This window comes from Vipera ursinii (genome assembly GCF_947247035.1).
Source record: "Vipera ursinii genome assembly, chromosome: 10".
In the NCBI taxonomy this organism is placed as follows: Eukaryota; Metazoa; Chordata; class Lepidosauria; order Squamata; family Viperidae; genus Vipera; species Vipera ursinii.
The window spans coordinates 12219880-12240019 of NC_139520.1; the positions used below are offsets into that span (position 1 = coordinate 12219880).

General features: G+C 41.8%; 1 protein-coding gene across 1 annotated transcript in view; it reads right to left on the reverse strand.

Annotated features, from left to right (window-relative positions):
• The window catches only part of CDH11 (cadherin 11), a 116277-nt gene extending 116082 nt beyond the window's left edge, over window positions 1-195 (reverse strand). The window contains exon 1 of the mRNA XM_083370509.1: window positions 80-195. The gene's annotated coding sequence lies outside the window, so the exon portion shown is untranslated. The remainder of the gene's footprint in view (window positions 1-79) is intronic.
• Between the last annotated feature and the right edge of the window lie 19945 nt (window positions 196-20140).

Sequence of the window (20140 nt, forward strand, 5' to 3'; positions counted from 1 at the left end):
AACCCCACCACCACCACCACCCTCCTTCCCTAGAATTTGAGGGCCACCCGAGGGCCGGCGGGGGGAAGGCAGCCGTTACCTGGAAATCTGCCGGCCCCGGATTCTCTCCGGATCACCTCTGGAGAAAGGCGAGCAGGCGAGTCCCATTCACAAGTATAGAGGCGCAGCGTCTGCTGGTTCGCTCGCTCTCCAGCCTATTCCACTCCGCTGGCAACGCGGCTGAATGAGGCTTGGAGCTAGTGGAAGGAGAGAGAGAGAGAGAGAGAGAGAGAGAGAGAGAGAGCGCTTGGGGTGGAGGGGGGGGCGAGAGAAAGAGAGGAGGGAGGCACAGGGGGAGGGGGAAAGAGGGGGAGAGAAAGGGAGAAGGCTGGAGGCTTGGCTTGGGCTTCTTCTGCCGGGAAGAGCTGGGGTAACCTCAACGCTGCCCGCTCCTTTCCCTTTTCGTGGGGTGCCTCTCTTTCCCCCTCGCTTGCCTTCTTACAAGGCGGATTTGGCTGGGCAGAATGTTAACCAGGCTGCCTGGTGCTGGAGGAGAAGCAATAAGGAAGGAGCAGATCAGCCCTGTCCCAGGCATTTAGGGTCTCTTGCACAGTTGGCTCTCTCCAGGCTTAGTCATTCCCAGGGGAGTTCCCTGTTCCAGTTCAGACATACTTTATTTTTCCCCCTTTCTTACTTTCAACAAACTCCAAACCCCTCCTTTGTAAAGGGGTGCCTGCTAAAATTCATCCTGCACCTCCCACCCACCATGGAGAGAAGAGTCTCGTGCTGGATGCAACGTTTCGAAAAGGAAAGGGGTTTCATCGTCTTCATGTGAGGAAGATGATGAAAAGCAGAGCCAGACAAGGCAGGCTGGTTTTGGAAAGCCAGGAGGCTGGGGTGGTGGGGGGGGCAGGGCCAGGGTGGTGGTGGTGTTTATAGCCCTGGAATCATAGCAAAAACAATCTCCGTAATTCCTGACTTTTCACACCTAGATTTCTTAGCCTGATCTGAAGATTCAGCCCCCTCAGCCACGAGAGTAACTTTGCTACAACATATGCAAAAAGCAGAGAGGCAGGGTTGTATGTGGTTACCTGGAAGAGTTCTCAGAGTTCTACACTCTTATGAGAAAAATGGACCACTCAGGGCTCTAGGTAAGACTTCTAGATAGCCCACATTCTGCAACATGCTACAGCCAGCACCATGCATCTGTGAGGTCTGTCTAAAGTCTACCTGTTGGCACTCAAGCGTTAAAACAACTTTTCGAGACAGCTTGTGGCACCATCTGTGCCTTCCTTCCAAGACTTGCCTAACTATCTGTAAATCCTGACTAGGGCCTGAACCTGTCAGATCTAAACGTTCTATCTTCCATGTTGGAATTCGGCTTTAGGACTTCGGGTGCCTTTATGCCTGAAGTAAACTATGGCCAGCTGCACTTCTGATGGGATTTCTAGGGAAATCCCTCTCGTGACACTGGCTTTCAGCTCTTTGACTACATGGGGAAACTTTTATAAAGATGGGATGAACAAAGATAAGATAAACAGGATGAGAGCCAGTTTGATCTAGTGGTTAAGGCGCCCGGCTAGAAAGCAGGAGACGGTGAGTTGTAGTCCCGTCTTAGCCATGATAGCCAGCTGGGTGACTTTGGGCCAATCCCTCTCTCTCTCTCTCTCAGCCCAACCCACCTCAAAGGACTGTCGTTGTGGGGAAAATAGGAGGAGGAAGGTGTCTTGAAGATGTTCACCACCTTGAGTTATTTGTACAAATAATAACAATAATAAATAAACAAGTCAATAAATATTCCTTCCCCTTTGCATGTAGCAAAAACATCCAAGTGAATCTGTCTTCCCTTTATAACATGGGTGTCAAATTCACCACATCACATGACGTGGGGTGACGTATTGCAACTTTTTTTGCATTGGCGGAGCTGGGGTGGGCGCAGCCTCTGCATGATGCAACCGGCCCGCGGGCCAGCAGTTTGACACCCCTGCATTATAACATATTATTTATACAGAAGGAGTCATCATGATAAAGGGATGATGATGATGATGATGATGATGATGATGCCCATTCAGTCGTGTCTGACTCTGGGCAATTCTTTGGGCCAGGTCACCCCAAATCTTCCAATCTTGCACTACTTGAACCTTTTAAAGTGTGAAGGATTAAAGAGACCAACTATACGACCATCAGCTGATGTTCTAGTCTTTTCCTGATCTGTATTATTTGGAATTGCAGTAACAGAATTAGATTTCAGTGGTGTCCAGCACACAACTAAAACTCTCTATGCATTTTAAGATAATCATAATCATCATAATCATCATAATTATAATCATAATAATAAAGTTGTAAGGGATCTTGGAGGTCTTCTAGTCCAACCTCTTGCTCAGGCAGGAAACCCTATACCATTTCAGACAAATGGCTGTCCATTCTCTTCTTAAAAACTTCCAGTGTTGGACAATTCACAACTTCTGGAGGCAGGTTGTTCCACTGATTAATTGTTCTAACTGTTCCAGGTTGCTTATCTCCTTGATTAGTTTCCATCCATTGCTTCTTGTCTTGCCTTCAGGCACTTTGGAGAATAGCTTGACTCCCTCTTCTTTGTGGCAGCCCCAGAGATATTGGAACACTGCTATCATGTCACCTCCTCATCCTTTTCTTCACTAGACTAGACATAACCAATTCCAGCAAACGTTCCTTATATATTTTAGCCTCCAGTCCCCTGATCATTAAGAGTTGTGGTGGCGCCGTGTTTAGAATGCAGTATTGCAAGCTAATTTTGCCCACTGCCAGCAGTTTGATCCTCACTGGCTCAAGGTTGACTCAGCCTTCCATCCTCCTGAGGTCTGTAAAATGAGGATCCAGATTGTGGGGGACAATATGGTGACTCAGTAAACTGCTAGAGAGGGCTGTAAAGCACTATGAAGCAGTATGTAAGTGCTATTGCTATTAAACCAATGCATTGGGAATGAAATAAAATTAGGCTTTTCTCAGTGGCGTGGTAGATCTATATTTGTTGAAAGGCTTGTTGCTTTGTTTTTAATATAATGGACACATGGTCCCCTTACTTAAAAATCTCAAGGGAAAGAGCGACTGGGAGAATGGTATCAAGAACAATAAGAAGACAACTGGACATTATTTATTTATTAATCAAATTTATCTAATTACCCCTCTCATGAGATATTTCTTAGTTCCACATTTTTACATTATTTTCTAGGAAAAAGAACAGGCAGAGCCAGGGAGTGGAGTTAAACGAGTCATCAGCCTAGAGTCATTATGTTTCCACAAATGGTTTAAGTCTAACCCCTCCTGAATTCCGTTGACTCTTATCTACCACCAATTAATCATTGAAAATTAGTTGACTAGATTCTTGTTTGGAGGCTTGAGCCATGCATCTTCTTAATTGTAACTTAGCCTATGATCCTGATTCATTGTGACTGGCACTTTTGATATATATGTACAAGGACAGAGGTCTGAAAAGAGGAGTACACTGAGACAGAAATAATCCAATCTTGGAATGAGTTATTCTGGATGGATCAGAAGTGACCTGCCCTCAAAGTGAACCATTTTTGCCTTTGCTCTGAGGCAAGACTGACCCATTTTGAGATCCAATCATTTCCAAAACCCTCCAAAGGACCCAATCGGAAGGCAAGCTTGGAATGTTCAGAATTCAAAATATTTTGCATACTTTCAGAGATGTGATGTGTCTAAAATAAGCCATTCTGCCTTGTCTTGCCTAATACCCAAATCTGACAATTTGATATGAGATCAATTATCCTTAAATCCCTAAAAGCAGCATTTTCAATTAAGTAGGAGTGACACATTGCAATGATAATAAGGCTACAAGTATCCCCAATAGTAAAGTTCCCCCTTCCCATTTAGTTAGTTAGTTGGCTGGTTGGTTGGTTGGTTGGTTGGTTGGTCCCCTGGAGTACATGTTGACTCTGGGCAACTGCTTGGACAAACCCCTGTATTTTCTTAGTAAGATTTCAGAAGTGGCTTGCCATTGTCTTCTTCTTAGGGCTGAGACATAGTGAATGGCTCAAGGTCACCCAGTTGAATTTGTGCGTAAGGTGCAACTAGAAAACACAATCTCCCAGTTTGTAGCATAATGCTTAACCATGAGACCAAACTGGCCCACAAAAGCCTGCCTTAGTCCAGAATAACGGTTCCAATGGCCCTGATACCAAACAGCAAAGATTATAGCAGTGATATTTGGAAATCAAATCCTATACACACCAAGTGGAAACTGCAGAAAATGAAAATTAAGAGAGTTAACTCTTAAGAAAAAAAATCCAAATAGCCTGTATTTATAGATGAATAGAGTACTACAAGGTATTCCACTTAAGATATGTAAACATCAGGTGAGCATCTCTGATTAATTTCATCCTACAATGCAGATTCTGCATGGAGCATGGAATAAGGTCCCTTTTGACCATCACACTATGAATCTAAGGGACGGTGACCTGATAAACATGAACAAAATAAATAAACAGGAATACACTTCTTCTTTTGCAGAGCTACAGGGCATACATTGATTCATTGTCTTAGCATGTCACAACTACCTTCCTGAATCGAGAATGAATAGGAGGGAAAAAAAGGCAAAGTATGGAACACTACAGGGCAATGCTCTGGATCAAAGAGTAGCAGAAGAAGATAGATGTAGCTTTGTACAATAAATTGTTGTTGTTAGTTGCGAAGTCGTGTCCGACCCATCGCGACCCTATGGACAATGTTCCTCCAGGCCTTCCTGTCCTCTACCATCTTCTGGAGTCCATTTAAGCTCATGCCTCCTGCTTCAGTGACTCCATCCAGCCACCTCATTCTCTGTCGTCCCCTCCTTCTCTTGCCCTCAACCTTTCCCAGCATTAGGCTCTTCTCCAGTGAGTCCTTCCTTCTCATTAGGTGGCCAAAGTATTTGAGTTTTAGCTTCGGGATCTGGCCTTCTAAAGAGCAGTCAGGGTTGATCTCCTCTAGGACTGACCGGTTTGATCGCCTTTCAGTCCAAGGGACTCACAGGAGTCTTCTCCAGCACCATAGTTCAAAGGCCTCAATTCTTTGGCGCTCAGCCTTTTTTATGGTCCAACTTTCACTGCCATACATTGCAACTGGAAAGACCATAGCCTTGACTATACGCACTTTTGTTGACAGGGTGATGTCTCTGCTTTTTAGTGTGCTGTCTAGATTTGCCATGGCTTTCCTCCCTAGGAGCAAGCGTCTTTTGATTTCTTGGCTACAGTCCCCATCTGCAGTGATCTTGGAGCCCAGGAAAATAAAATCTGTCACTACCTCCATTTCCTCCCCATCTATTTGCCAGGAATTGAGAGGGCCAGATGCCATGATCTTGGTTTTCTTAATGTTAAGTTTCATCCCAACTTTTGCACTCTCCTTCTTCACCCGCAACACGAGGCTCTTTAGTTCTTCTTCACTTTCTGCCATTAGAGTGGTATCATCTGCACAATAAATGCATCCTCTCAAATACAGGGACCCTCAAACAATGTGCATCTAGCACAGCAACACACACAAAACACACTCATCTACCTCCTACACCCATTTTATGTATAGAATAATCTTATAGAATAATCTATAAACTACAACAGGCTAACTCATGAATACAGGACAGTCCAGGTACATCCAGCCAGCTGGGAAGTTTGCAAATGGCAAGCACATGACCCAGGCCCCTGCAGCCATCCTAAATCTATGCCAGTTGCCAAGCAGCTGAATTTGGATCATGTGGCCATGGGGGATGCCGCAGGGGTTGCTAAGTGTAAGTCACTTTTTCAGTGTCATTGTAACTTCAAAGGGTTGCTAAATGAGTGGATGTAAATTGAGGACTAGAGGGACGCGGTGGCTCAGTGGGTTAGGACGCTGAGCTTGTCAATCAGAAGGTCGGCAGTTTGGCGGGTCGAATCCCGAGTGCCGCGTAACAGAGTGAGCGCCTGTTACTCGTCCCAGCTTCTGCCAACCTAGCAGTTCGAAAGCATGTAAAAATGCAAGTAGAAAAATAGGGACCACTATGGTGGGAAGGTAACAGCGTTCTGTGCGCTTTTGGCGTCTAGTCATGCCGGCCACATGACCACGGAGACGTCCTCGGACAAGCGCTGGCTCTTCGGCTTTGAAACGGAGATGAGCGCCGGCCCCTAGAGTCAGAAATGACTAGCACGCATGTGCGGGGGAACCTGTACCTTTACTTTTTTTTAAATTGAGGACTACCTGAACATGCCACTTAAATTGGATGCCCTCTTCTCCCTAACGATAGGACTGGATCCAGCTGCCATCCTCACCTAAATTTTCCTCTAGTTCCAAATCACAAAGATACAGTTTCTTATAGCGTCAGTGAACTCTCTTTCCCATGTTTTCCTGATGCCAAGGAACATCAGTCCCCAAAGCATCCTCACTGTTATCGGGCTGGCACAAGGTGCTTCATCAATAGAGGTTTTTAAGAAGAGACTGGACAGCCACTTGTCTGAGATGGTATAGGGCAGGGGTCTTCAAACTTGGCCCTTTTGTGACTTGTGGACTTCAACTCCCAGAATTCCTCAGCCAGGCACGCTGGCTGAGGAATTCTGGGAGTTGAAGTCCACAAGACATAAAAGGGCCAAGTTTGAAGACCCCTGGTACAGGGTCTCCTGTCTGACCAGGAGGTTGGACTAGAAGACCTCCAGGGTCCCTTCCAGCTCTATTCTGACTGATTGAAAACAGCCCCAACTTTGTTGAGGAAAGCATTTTGTGCTGTGGACATCACACCATTCATCTTGCCAATGCTGCTTGCCTCACTGAGCCCCCTTTTGTATCTCTTTCCACAACTGCCAGTCACTCATGGGGAGCTCCAAAAACGGACTCCGTGTGCACAAAGCACTCCTGAAAGCGTCTCGCTATGACTCACACGCTGAAGGAGACCCTCCCAAGGAGGCTTCCCTGCCTTTATTAGAAGCAGCCATTTTGTTGCTCCATGGAGCGGTTTTTTAAGGGTGTTGCACACAAAGCAAAATCTAGCATATTTTATCAATAGACATGCAGATGCAAATTTGCTTAAAAATGGGAAAGCTAATTACAAACAGACATTCTTACTTCAGGCCTGGACTTTGTAGACAACCAGTCAGAAGAAAAATCTGGAAGACTGGAACCCCCCAGGAGAAAAAAAGGAAGGAGGAAATCTGATTTTCCAAGCATTACCCACTCACTCTGCCAAAAGGGGTATGCTGCAGATCCCCTTGGCCAAAGAATTTTGCCTGGCAGGATCCAGGAAAATAGCCTTCATTTCAGTGGCTCCCGTCTTTTGGAACAAGCCCACCCCCCCCGGAGGTGAGATCTCCCCCATCCCCTTTTCCTCCCGAAAGGGCCTGAAAACATGGCCCTGCCAAGCTAGCTTCAAACACTCTGGAGATGGCTAGTAGATTAGGTAAAAAAAATCATACCTCCACCCCATTTTCTACACAGGCTCCTTTTTAGCTAGTCTTGGTTAATTTCAATGTTTTAATTCTTAATGCTGAAGTTTTTATATTGTTGTAAACTTCCCAGAATTTGCTTGATAGTGAAATGACCAGTATATACATTTAATAACATAAAATCAAATAAATAAATAAACAAGCAAGCCTCTTTGGATTTTACCCTGAAATTACACTTAGGGTAACACGCTTGCTGTTCTGTTAATCTGAGGACTAGCAACTTTTTATGTTGTGTTTTTATACTGTGTAAGCCATCCAGATTGATGTGAGAAGGGCAAAATAATATAAATTAAAATAATACAATAATAAGGTAAAGATAAAGGTTCCCCGCACATGCGTGCTAGTCGTTTCCGACTCTAGGGGCCGGTGCTCATCTCCGTTTCAAAGCCGAAGAGCCAGCGCTTATCCGAGGACATCTCCGTGGTCATGTGGCCGGCATGACTAGACGCCAAAGGCGCACGGAACGCTGTTACCTTCCGACCATAGTGGTCTTTTTCTACTTGTATTTTTACGTGCTTTCGAATTGCTAGGTTGGCAGAAGCTGGGATGAGTAACAGGCGCTCACTCTGTTATGCGGCACTCGGGATTTGACCCGCCAAACTGCCGACCTTCTGATCGACAAGCTCAGCGTCCTAACCCACTGAGCCACCGCGTCCCTAATACAATAATACAATACAATAAATAAAATAAAATAATAAAATAAAATAAAATAAAATAAAAAAGTAAAATAAAGTAAAAGAAAAGAAAAGAAAACAAAACAAAACAATACAATACAACAAATAAAATAATAAAATAAAATAAAATAAAATAAAATAAAGTAAAGTAAAATAATAAAATAAAATAAAATAAAATAAAATAAAATAATAAAATAAAATAATAAAATAAAATAAATAAAATAAAATAAAATAATAAAATAATAAAATAAAATAAAATAAAATAATAAAATAATAAAATAAAATAAAATAAAATAAAATAAAATAATAAAATAAAATAAAATAATAAAATAAAATAAAATAAAATAAAATAAAATAAAAAATAAATAAAATAAAATAATAAAATAAAATAAAATAATAAAATAAAATAAAATAAAATAATAAATAAAATAAAATAAAGTAAATAAACAAGCCTCTTCGGATTTTAGCCAGAAATTCTGCTTAGGGTATCACCCTTTCTGTTCTGTTAATCTGAGGACTAGCAACTTTTTTATACTATGTTTTTATATTGTGTAAGCCACTCAGATTCACCTGAGAAGGGTGACATAAACAAACAAACAAACATGTCTCTTTGGATTTCAACTGGAAATCACGGTCACCCTTTCTCTTCTGTTAATCTGAGGACTAGCAACCTTCACTATTTTTTTCAAGGGAATATAGAGACTCTTATTATTACAAATGAGCTTTATTACTCAATGTAGGACAGTCATTTAAGGGCCTTGGATGAAATTTCCTTTGATTCTGAAGTTATTAATAGGCTATACAGTGAAGAAGGTAAAGGAGGAAAACGGCATTTTCTTGAATATAGAGAGAAAAACAGATGTGGGAGGTCCAGATGGTTAATCTTTTAATGATAGGAAAAAGCCCTAGAGAGCTCTCTGGAAAAGGAAAGAATGTGTCTGAGAAGCGAGGATTTTTTTTAAAAAAAGAAAAAAAAAGAAGTTAATGTACTAATCTTCCAGGAAAAAAGAAAGGGGAATCTTGTTTGAAAAGGATTTGGTCAGCTAGAACTTCATAGTACTCCTTGGTGGCTCTGTAATGGTTACTAAGCCAAACTATCCACTTAGAAAAGTTCTTTAAATATTTGGCTTTGATTGAAAGCAGAGGTGGCATCTGTGGATATGTTTTGTTGGAGAAACCAAAAATATTTCTTCTCACCATAACCCAGGCCAAAAACTGCATTCTTCCCCATTTCCCTTAAGCCCAAATAAGATAATATATATATTCTAAAATCAGGGGGCTAGAATAAATTATGCGGCTCCATGACAGTTACGTTAGCATTACAGATCTGATGTCTTGCTGTGCTGTGGGGGTTTCGGTCATGGAAACAAATGAAGAAAATGAAAGAAGAAAAAGAGACTTATATGAGGGATGACTTAGAATCAGAATAGAATGCAGAATTATAGAGTTGGAAGAGGCCTTGGAGGTCTTTACTCTAAGCCCCTGCTTGAGTAGGAGACCCTATAGTAGGGGTAGGCAACCTTGGCTCTTTTATGACTCATGAACTTCAACTCCTAGAATTCCTGAGCCAGCATGGCTGGCTCAGGAATTCTGGGAGTTGAAGTCCACGAGTCATAAAAGAGCCAAGGTTGCCTACCATTCCAGATAAATAAAGGTAAAGGTTCCCCCGCACATGCGTGCTAGTCGTTTCCGACTCTAGGGGCCGGTGCTCATCTCCGTTTCAAAGCCGAAGAGCCAGCGCTTGTCCAAGGATGTCTCCGTGGTCATGTGGCCGGCATGACTAGACGCCAAAGGCGCACGGAACGCTGTTACCTTCCCACCGGAGTGGTCCCTATTTTTCTACTTACATTTTTACGTGCTTTCGAACTGCTAGGTTGGCAGAAGCTGGGACGAGTAACAGGCGTTCACTTTGTTATGCGGCACTCAGGATTCGACCCGCCAAACTGCTGACCTTCTGATCGACAAGCTCAGCGTCCTAACCCACTGAGCCACTGCGTCCCTGTATATATATGTATGTATGTATATATATGTATATATATATATATATATGTATGATATATATATATGTATGAGATATATAGATATATATATTAGTCTCCTGCCTTTCTTTGTATGATTTTGCTTTTAATGGTTTCCATCTTCCCAACAGGAAATATTTTGGTTCTTTTTTATTCAGATGAGAAAGTTTAAACAGCTGGAAAGGAATGGTGAAAAGAGGGGTAAGGAGAAGCCACAACACCATCCACAATACCCACTGACCCCTCCAGCTATAAGCAAGTCCATAAATATCACCAAGTGATTCTCAAAAAAAAATATTCAAGGTGAAGAAAGAGAAGTGACTTTTTTGACATGCAACTCTGAGATAAAACAAGGCATATTTTAAACAGGCCATTATTTTGAAAAGGCCATACTTCAGTTGGAGAAGAAAATCCCTAAGCTGCTATCCGTTTCCAATTCTCAAGTGGGATTTCTGGGTTTTAGAAAGAGACTTATTGTGGTTTAAGGGGCATGGTTGATGCTTCTCAGAAGTTGAGAGCCAAGACAATTTGCATTTTAGTTCTGTAAATATTGTTAATATAGCTTGACAGAGATTAAGTAAACCCCCAGCTGAGTCTATTGAGTTTGAAATGAACTATTTGTGGGAATGTCATCACCTGCTTCTTTAGGAAATGAAGCTGACAATACAAATGTTAACAAGGATGAGACTTGATTAGTTTCCATCTTTGAGATTTTGTCTCAGAAAGCTAAATCAAATACCAACCAATTACTAACACCAGGTCAGATAAGCTTACATTCATTTGTTACAGTGCTATTAAAAGGTATGAATGAAACTTTTCCATTATGGATCAATAACTAGTACATGGCTTCACAGCAGCATTTGTCCTGTAACTTACAGTCAACTTTAGTTGTGTGAGTTTACACATACGGTAACTGATTGTGTCAAAATCTGAGTTGGCATGTGCATTCAGGTGCATGCTTGTGTGTGCTTGCAATTCTGTGTGTGTATATGTCCCTTTGAATCAACGTTGACTTTTGGCAACTGCCTGGACAAGTCTCTGCCATTTTCTTGGCAAGATTTCAAAAGTGGTTTGTCATTGTCTGTTTCCTAGGGCTGAGAAGGAGTGACTGGCCCGAGGTCAGCCAGCTGTCTTTGTGGCTAAGGGGGACTAGAACTTACACTAGACTAGACCAAACTGATAAACTGGCTTGTGAACAGAAAAGTCTCATCATGGAGAATAACCAATTCAATTTACTGGTATTTCCAAAAAGTCTGGGGTTATGCAGTTGAAGGATAGTTTCGTGCTCAATCTTTTGACAATGACAAACCACTTTTAAAATCTTGCCATTTTCCTGGTTCTGATGGCTGAAGCTGGTAGAAACAGGAACAAGAAGTACAAGGAGGTCCAGCATTAAAACACTCTGTTGGCATCCTCTAAACATAAAAGCCAAGAAAAAAGAAATCCCACATCATGGAAGGGTGAGCGAAAGAGACCTAGGATTTAAATATGGCTTTATTCCTTTAGATGAACTCCTTTGGCATGTGCAATAAAAGCAACTTATCTTTCCAAGCCTTGTCCTTGACTCTTTACTGATAGCCCCTGAGTGAATGTTTGAATTTCTAGAGAAAACGATTTATTTCCATCCCCTGGGTAAAGCTCTGACACAAGGGATAAAATGAATGGCCATGTCATAGATCAATTTGATTTAAAGAAGGAGATGAGGTAGAAGAGGCCATTCAGGAAACAACACTGTCTCCAAGAGGAAATGATAATAGGTTTTAAAGGTTTTTTTTAAACAAAACAAAACAAAACAAAAACAACCCATTGAAAATATCATGCTTGAAGGTGTCAATCTGGAGGACCTGGAAGAAGGAAAATGAGACATAGTCTTCTTCCTAGAATTCTTCACTTGCAACTGCTTTTGGTAGCATGCTGCTTCCAACCTCAAAATAACTTCTAGTCTTCGACACCAACACCTTGACAGATGTGTTTGTTGTGATTCAGGGTCAGCCTGTGGGTTCGGCAGTTGGGTTGGATGACTCAGAGGAGGAGGGGGGTGTTGAAGACCTTGCTGAGGGGGTTGAAGATCTTGCTGATGAGAGCCCTCAGCCAGGCCCCTCCCACTTGGTCACCACGGAGACCCAGCTGTGTGAGCCTGACAGTGTGGATGAAGATGACCCACAGCTGGCCCTGTTCAAGGACGCCCGACGCAGGAGGCAGTCAATTAGGAGTAAACAGAGGAAGGCAATGGGGCTCCTCGGAAGGAGGCAGAGAGAAGCCACACCCTGAACTCTATATAAGGGGAATGTCTGGGAGGGCTGGTTTGCTGAAGGCAACCGCTCGGATGGTTCATGTTTCTTAAAGCTCCTGTTTCTTGGTTGGTGTCTTGTTTGTTTTTGTAGCTATAAATTTGGCAGGTGTAATTCCAGCCTCTTGCCGGTTGTAAAGGGGTTGTCCCTGCCTTTTCTGCAGGGCCGGTAGCAGGCTGGTACAGAATAGTGTTCTCCAATTCCTTTTGAAGTCATTCGAGTTAGAACATAGAACAATAGAGTTGGAAGGGACCTTAGAGGTCTTCTAGTCCAACCCGCTGCTTGAGCAGCAAACCCTATACCATTTCAGATAAATGGTTGTTCGGGCTCTTTTTTTAAAAGCCTCCAGTGAAGCCTCCAACTTCTGAAGGCAAACTGTTCCATTGGTTGATTTCTCTCACCATGAGGAAATTTCTCCTTAGTTCTAGGTTGCTTCTCTCCTTGATTAGTTTCCATCTGTTGCTTCTTGTCTTACCTTTTGGTGCTTTTGGAATAGTTTTACCCCCTCATCTTTGTAGGAGTCCCTCAAATAGACAGCTCAGTGGGTTGATCAAAGCTACTAATTTAGGATCATGGTTTGACTTCACGTCAAATAGTTCTGCAATACAATGCAGTACAAATTAATGGCCATCAGCCCACCATGGGATAAGGACACCCACAGATTAATTATGTACCTTAAAAATGGGGGATGTTATCTGATGTAGTTATGGGGAATGGCTTTTTATGATTGAAAGGAAAAAAAACAACAACAACGAGAGAATAACCTAAAATTGTTTAGAAACCAGAGCAGATGTCAGCATCAGCAGAAAAGCACTCCTGTCAACACTAAAATTAATGCCGTCTCAAAATCAGTTCAAAAATTGGCTTGCATAGTGAAAGGGCAGGAGTCTTCCCTTGCTTCCCTTTAGTTTCAGGATGCTTTAGAATCTCTTAAATTTCTCTTGGTGGCATTTTTTCAGTTTGCTGTTGTAGTAGCAGAACGTACTACTGGTGGCATTGTTGTTTTGTGTTATGTATCCTTCCATCTGTATCAAAGCTTCCTGGCAACATATATTTTCCATTCTGAAAAGGAAAAAAAAATCACATGTGGGTTGTTCCTCAGGATTAATTGCACTAAAATAATCCAGAGATGCTGCAACATACTAGGAGTTTGATGGTATAAAGACAGGGCAGTCAGGCAGATATTTTGCCGATCCTGTTATTAAAACACACTCCTCTTGAAAGAATTCCCTACAAATTCTTTTCTCCTTTGAGACCGATGCTGAAAGCAAATTTTCTTTCATGCACCTGAGCAGCGGTTTGAAAAATTCAGATATTTTTTCTTCAGGACACTACTTCCTAGAGCAGGGGTGTCAAACTGCCGGCCCACGGGCTGGATACATCATAGCAAAACTGCACCCACCCCATTGCCAGCAATGGAAAAAAAGTCGCAATACGTTGCAACATGTCACGTTGACCTTGCGAGTTTGACACCCCTGTCCTAGGGGAACAGACACATCTCCTATGCTCAATGCTTAGTCCGTCTCTTGCAGATCTCCCTCTGAGTATTTCTAGAAACTCCTACTCTAGTTTCTCAAGTGAGATGGTTCACATATGCTTGGCAGAAGCTGTTCTTCTCCAACAAGAGGGAGGATGAGAACATGTTGTTGTTTTAATTTGTTTGATGCTGATTGTGCTGCAGCTGCCAAAAAACCCAATGCAGTCCTAGGCTGCATCAACAGAGGGAGAGTATGAAGATCACGTAAAGTGTTTGAAATGCTTTATAGGGCTCTGGTAAGACTACACTTGGAATAATGTGTCAAGTTCTGGTCACCGTGATACAAAAAAAGATGTTGAAGACTCTAGAAAGAGTTCAGAGAAGAGCAATAAAGATGATTAGAGGACGGAAGACTAAACCTTACAATGAACAGTTGTGGGAACTTGGAATGCCTAATGAAGAGAAGGACGAGGGGGTGAAATGATTGCAGTATTCAATATCTCAGGGGCTGCCACAAAGAAGAGGGGGCCAACCTATTCTCAAAAGCATCAGAAGGCAGGACAAGAAGCAAGGGATGGAAAATAATCAAGGAAAGAACCATCTTAAAACTAAGGAGAAATTTCTTGACAGTGAGAACAGTTAATCAGTGGTAAAACTTGCCACCAGAAGTTGTGGATGCTCCGTCACTGGAGAGTTTTAAGAACCACTATTTATCTGGAAGGGACGCGGTGGCTCAGTGGGTTAGGACACTGAGCTTGTCAATCAGGAGGTCGACAGTTTGGTGGGTCGAATCCCGAGTGCCGCATAACAAAGTGAACGCCTGTTACTCGTCCCAGCTTCTGCCAACCTAGCAGTTTGAAAGCACGTAAAAACGCAAGTAGAAAAATAGGGACCACTATGGTGGGAAGGTAACAGCGTTCCTTGCGCCTTTGGCATCTAGTCATGCCGGCCACATGACCACAGAGACGTCCTCGGACGAGCGCTGGCTCTTCGGCTATGAAACGGAGATGAGCACCAGCCCCTAGAGTCGGAAACGACTAGCACGCATGTGCGGGGGAACCTTTACCTTTATTATATATATATAGGCCATTTGGCATTAAGTAAATGCAAGAATGAAACAGAATAAACAGAATAACAGAGTTGGAAGAGACCTTGGAGGTCTTCTAGTCCAACCCCCTGTTCAAGCAGGAGACCCTATGCTATTTTAGACAAGTGATTGTCCAGTCCCTTCTTCTTAAAAGCCTCCAGTGTTGGAGGACCCTCAACTTCTGAAAGCAAGTTTTTCTTTGGTTGATTGCTCTCACTGTCAGGAAATTTCTCCTTAGGTTGCTTCTCTCTTTGCACAGTTTTCATCCATTTTTTTCTTGTCTTGCCTTCTGGTGCTTTAGAAAATACGTTGGCCCCCTCTTCTTGTTTTTGTTAAAAGAAAATTGTTTTAACAAAAAAACCCAGTTCCCTTTTAACAATTGCATCAAAATTCACTTGAAGGTGCAATATCTTTCATCAAATTAAATGAGAACTGAAAGGGAAAAAAAATACAGGAGGATTTCTCTAAGCCAGGGGTCCCCAACCCCTGGTCTGTGGACCAGTACCGGGCCGCAGCATGCTAGCAACCGGTCCGCACAAACAAGCAAAGCCCCATCCACGAGATGCAGGCCGCACACAAAACTACGCACCCTCTGGTCTGTGGAAAAACCTCTCTCCACAGAACCGGTTCCTGGTGCCCAAAAAGTTGGGGGCCTCTGCTCTAAGCAACTTTAACACAGATGAAGACATGCTCTGCAACTGAATTATAACCTTTTCCTCTGCAAATAGTTAAGAGAAAAAGACGCAGCATCTGAAGCAGGAAATTCAAATCAATCAAACAAACCCAAAGAAAACATTCAACAAGAGCAAAGCTGCCAAATGTTAATAACACAATCAATTTTCCATCTTGAACTCCTATTCTTACAGAGCTTCATGATGGATCTAGCCTTTTTGGTGGGACCACTACTCAAAAAACATTACATTCTTGCATTTATGCCTGGGACCAAAGTACATTAAAAAAAAAAATAAAGTGAGGAGGAATATGCTGGGAAGAATTTCTGAAGTCTACTTTACTCTAATATTTCTCTAGCAGATTTGCAGAATCTGGGAGGCTACATTAATCTCAAGTGAATGCTAGGACTGGCTCAGACATCCCATTATCTCATATGTTGTTAAAGTGACATAAGTTTCAGACATAAACATAGGAAGTTTATACATACTTTCAAAAACACACACACACACACACACACACACACACACACACACACAGACACACACACAGAAACAGAGCAATATGTTTCTGTTAGCAACATCTGTGATAACACATTTGCAAACCTTAAAGAGAAAGGTGATTTGTCTGCTTTGAGATCTTACCATTGAATAATACAGATGTTGTTTTAAAGCTTTGCAGCCAGCTTCCTACTTTAGCTAATTTTATCATATTTTTTTTAAAAGGTGAACAGAAAATAACCAGAGTTGGCTATATTCCAGCCAATAAAGTCCTAATTTTAAAACATGAAACAGACAGAGATAGAGATAGAGATATGTTGCTCTACATTTGATCTAAGAAGAGAACAATTCTACACTTCCTTGCTACTTTCAGATACCAGCCTTGCTATAATATAGAAATAGTCCTCCACTTATGACTACAGTTGAGATGAGAATTGCCATTGTTAAGCAAGACAATTGTTTATTGACTTGTGTCCAATTTTACAAACTTTTGTACCTCAGTTGTTAAGTGGATCATGTGGTCATAAGCAAATCCAGCTTCCCCAATTGACTTTGCTTATCAGAAACTGGTTGGGACAGTCACAAATGGCGATTACATGACCCTGGGACGCCCCCTCTTCTTGTTTTTGTTAAAAGAAAATTGTTTTAACAAAAAAACCCAGTTCCCTTTTAACAATTGCATCAAAATTCACTTGAAGGTGCAATATCTTTCATCAAATTAAATGAGAACTGAAAGGGAAAAAAAATACAGGAGGATTTCTCTAAGCCAGGGGTCCCCAACCCCTGGTCTGTGGACCAGTACCGGGCCGCAGCATGCTAGCAACCGGTCCGCACAAACAAGCAAAGCCCCATCCACGAGATGCAGGCCGCACACAAAACTACGCACCCTCTGGTCTGTGGAAAAACCTCTCTCCACAGAACCGGTTCCTGGTGCCCAAAAAGTTGGGGGCCTCTGCTCTAAGCAACTTTAACACAGATGAAGACATGCTCTGCAACTGAATTATAACCTTTTCCTCTGCAAATAGTTAAGAGAAAAAGACGCAGCATCTGAAGCAGGAAATTCAAATCAATCAAACAAACCCAAAGAAAACATTCAACAAGAGCAAAGCTGCCAAATGTTAATAACACAATCAATTTTCCATCTTGAACTCCTATTCTTACAGAGCTTCATGATGGATCTAGCCTTTTTGGTGGGACCACTACTCAAAAAACATTACATTCTTGCATTTATGCCTGGGACCAAAGTACATTAAAAAAAAAAATAAAGTGAGGAGGAATATGCTGGGAAGAATTTCTGAAGTCTACTTTACTCTAATATTTCTCTAGCAGATTTGCAGAATCTGGGAGGCTACATTAATCTCAAGTGAATGCTAGGACTGGCTCAGACATCCCATTATCTCATATGTTGTTAAAGTGACATAAGTTTCAGACATAAACATAGGAAGTTTATACATACTTTCAAAAACACACACACACACACACACACACACACACACACACACACAGACACACACACAGAAACAGAGCAATATGTTTCTGTTAGCAACATCTGTGATAACACATTTGCAAACCTTAAAGAGAAAGGTGATTTGTCTGCTTTGAGATCTTACCATTGAATAATACAGATGTTGTTTTAAAGCTTTGCAGCCAGCTTCCTACTTTAGCTAATTTTATCATATTTTTTTTAAAAGGTGAACAGAAAATAACCAGAGTTGGCTATATTCCAGCCAATAAAGTCCTAATTTTAAAACATGAAACAGACAGAGATAGAGATAGAGATATGTTGCTCTACATTTGATCTAAGAAGAGAACAATTCTACACTTCCTTGCTACTTTCAGATACCAGCCTTGCTATAATATAGAAATAGTCCTCCACTTATGACTACAGTTGAGATGAGAATTGCCATTGTTAAGCAAGACAATTGTTTATTGACTTGTGTCCAATTTTACAAACTTTTGTACCTCAGTTGTTAAGTGGATCATGTGGTCATAAGCAAATCCAGCTTCCCCAATTGACTTTGCTTATCAGAAACTGGTTGGGACAGTCACAAATGGCGATTACATGACCCTGGGACGCTGCAACTTTTGTAAATAAATGCCGTTTTCCAAGACTTCAAATGTGGATCGTGTGCCTGAATGCTATGGTTGTGAATACAAAGACAGGATGTAATTTACTTTTTTTTCAGTGCTCTTGTTATTTCAAACGGCTGCAAAATGAGTGGCTGTAACTTGAGGACTACATCTGCAGTGTTACCAATTCTTCATAATAGTATTCAAAATTCACTGAAATATGACCTGTTTCATAAAGTAGACTTAATGAACATCTAGTTCACCATGTTACATTACTCTGTAATTTGATAGATACTGTATAGCGTTCCACACACTAACCTCTTATGCTCCTTATATATATATAATTTCTCCAAGATCATTTGAGCCATGAAGGGTTAGAAGATATATGCATTAAAACAGAAAATACATATGTTTGTGTGTGTGTGTATGTATGTATGTATAATGTATGCATGTATGTGTGTACTTTTAAGATATACATCTTCTAACCCTTCATGGCTGAAATGATCTAAGACAGGGGTGTCAAACTCAATTTCATTGAGGGCCGCATCAGCATTGCAGTTGCCCTCAAGGGGCCGGGTGGGTATGGCCAGGGTGGGCATGGCCTACTGGGTGGGCGTGGCTAGAGTGTGTATGGCCTACTGGGTGGGCGTGGCCAACTCTACATCATTCGCATCAAGGGTGCCTATGGGGGCCTGGGAAGGAGTGGGACAGATCTGAGGGTCTCTGGCAGAAGGAGGGTCTCTGGGCCAGGGCCAAGGCAGTGGGGGCTGTTCCCTCACTGTTTCCAGGATGGCTTCGCGGGCCACATGAACACTTTGTGGGCCGGATCCAGCCCCCGGGCCTTGTGTTTGACATGTCTGATCTAAGAGGAAAAAAACAAATGCACTAAAAAGTAACAATGTATTGCTTCTATTAAGGAAAATTTCTTGCAAAAAATGCAGATATTAATGGGAAAATTACACCCCCAAATTTAAGTACAATAGAGAAAATATACACTTTAGAAAAATATATATACTGTTTTATTTTTATTTTATTTTAATTCCATTTATATCCCGCCCTTCTCTGAAGACTCAGGGCGGCTTACAAGCTTAGCAGTAGCCTTCATTCTATGTATATGCCTGCTTATTAGGGCTTTCACACACACCCCAAGCGGCATTATTACAAAGTCAGCTTAATTGCCCCCAACAATCTGGGTCCTCATTTTACCTACCTCGGAAGGATGGAAGGCTGAGTCAACCTTGAGCCTGGTGGGACTCGAACCTGCACTAATTGCAGGCAGCTGGTGTTACTTAAGGAGGCATTAGCCCACTGCTCCACCAAGGCTCTTGTGCAAAGGATGCCAAATAACCCTGGTTACAAATTTTAAAAAAAAGTACGTAGATATGAGAGGTTTGTTTATCCCAGGAATCCAATACCTTGTAATTCCACAAATTTCAAAGGCTAAAGAGAGGACAAAGGAAGAACAATAACAAAATATTCTAGAAGTAAACCTGGAACATGGAGAAGAGTTATGTTCCACAATCAGCTCCTCATTGCTACTCTTTCTTTTTTTCCTTTTTCAACAAAGATTTCTTAAGTGTCTGTAATACTTCTGATTTTGCTGCAACTAGCTCTTTGCTTCTCCTCTCCAAAATATTTCACGGTAGAAATATTAGACCCAATTAGACCCAATTGTTATGATCTCACACAGAGTCCCAGCCCCCTTGCACATGCAAGGAAATAATGGATTTTTTTTTTAAAAAAAAAAAGCTATTTGGAAAAAGATAGGGTTTCCTTTTGGCCATAAAAAGCTGCAGCACGTGATCTGGGTTACAGAGAACAATCTGGCAGCATGGGGAAAAGAGAAAGAGACAGAAGGAAAATCCTCACACATTCACAGAAATGCGTTTGGTTTTTTTTTTAAGAATGTGAGACAGGACGAGAGGAAAATAAG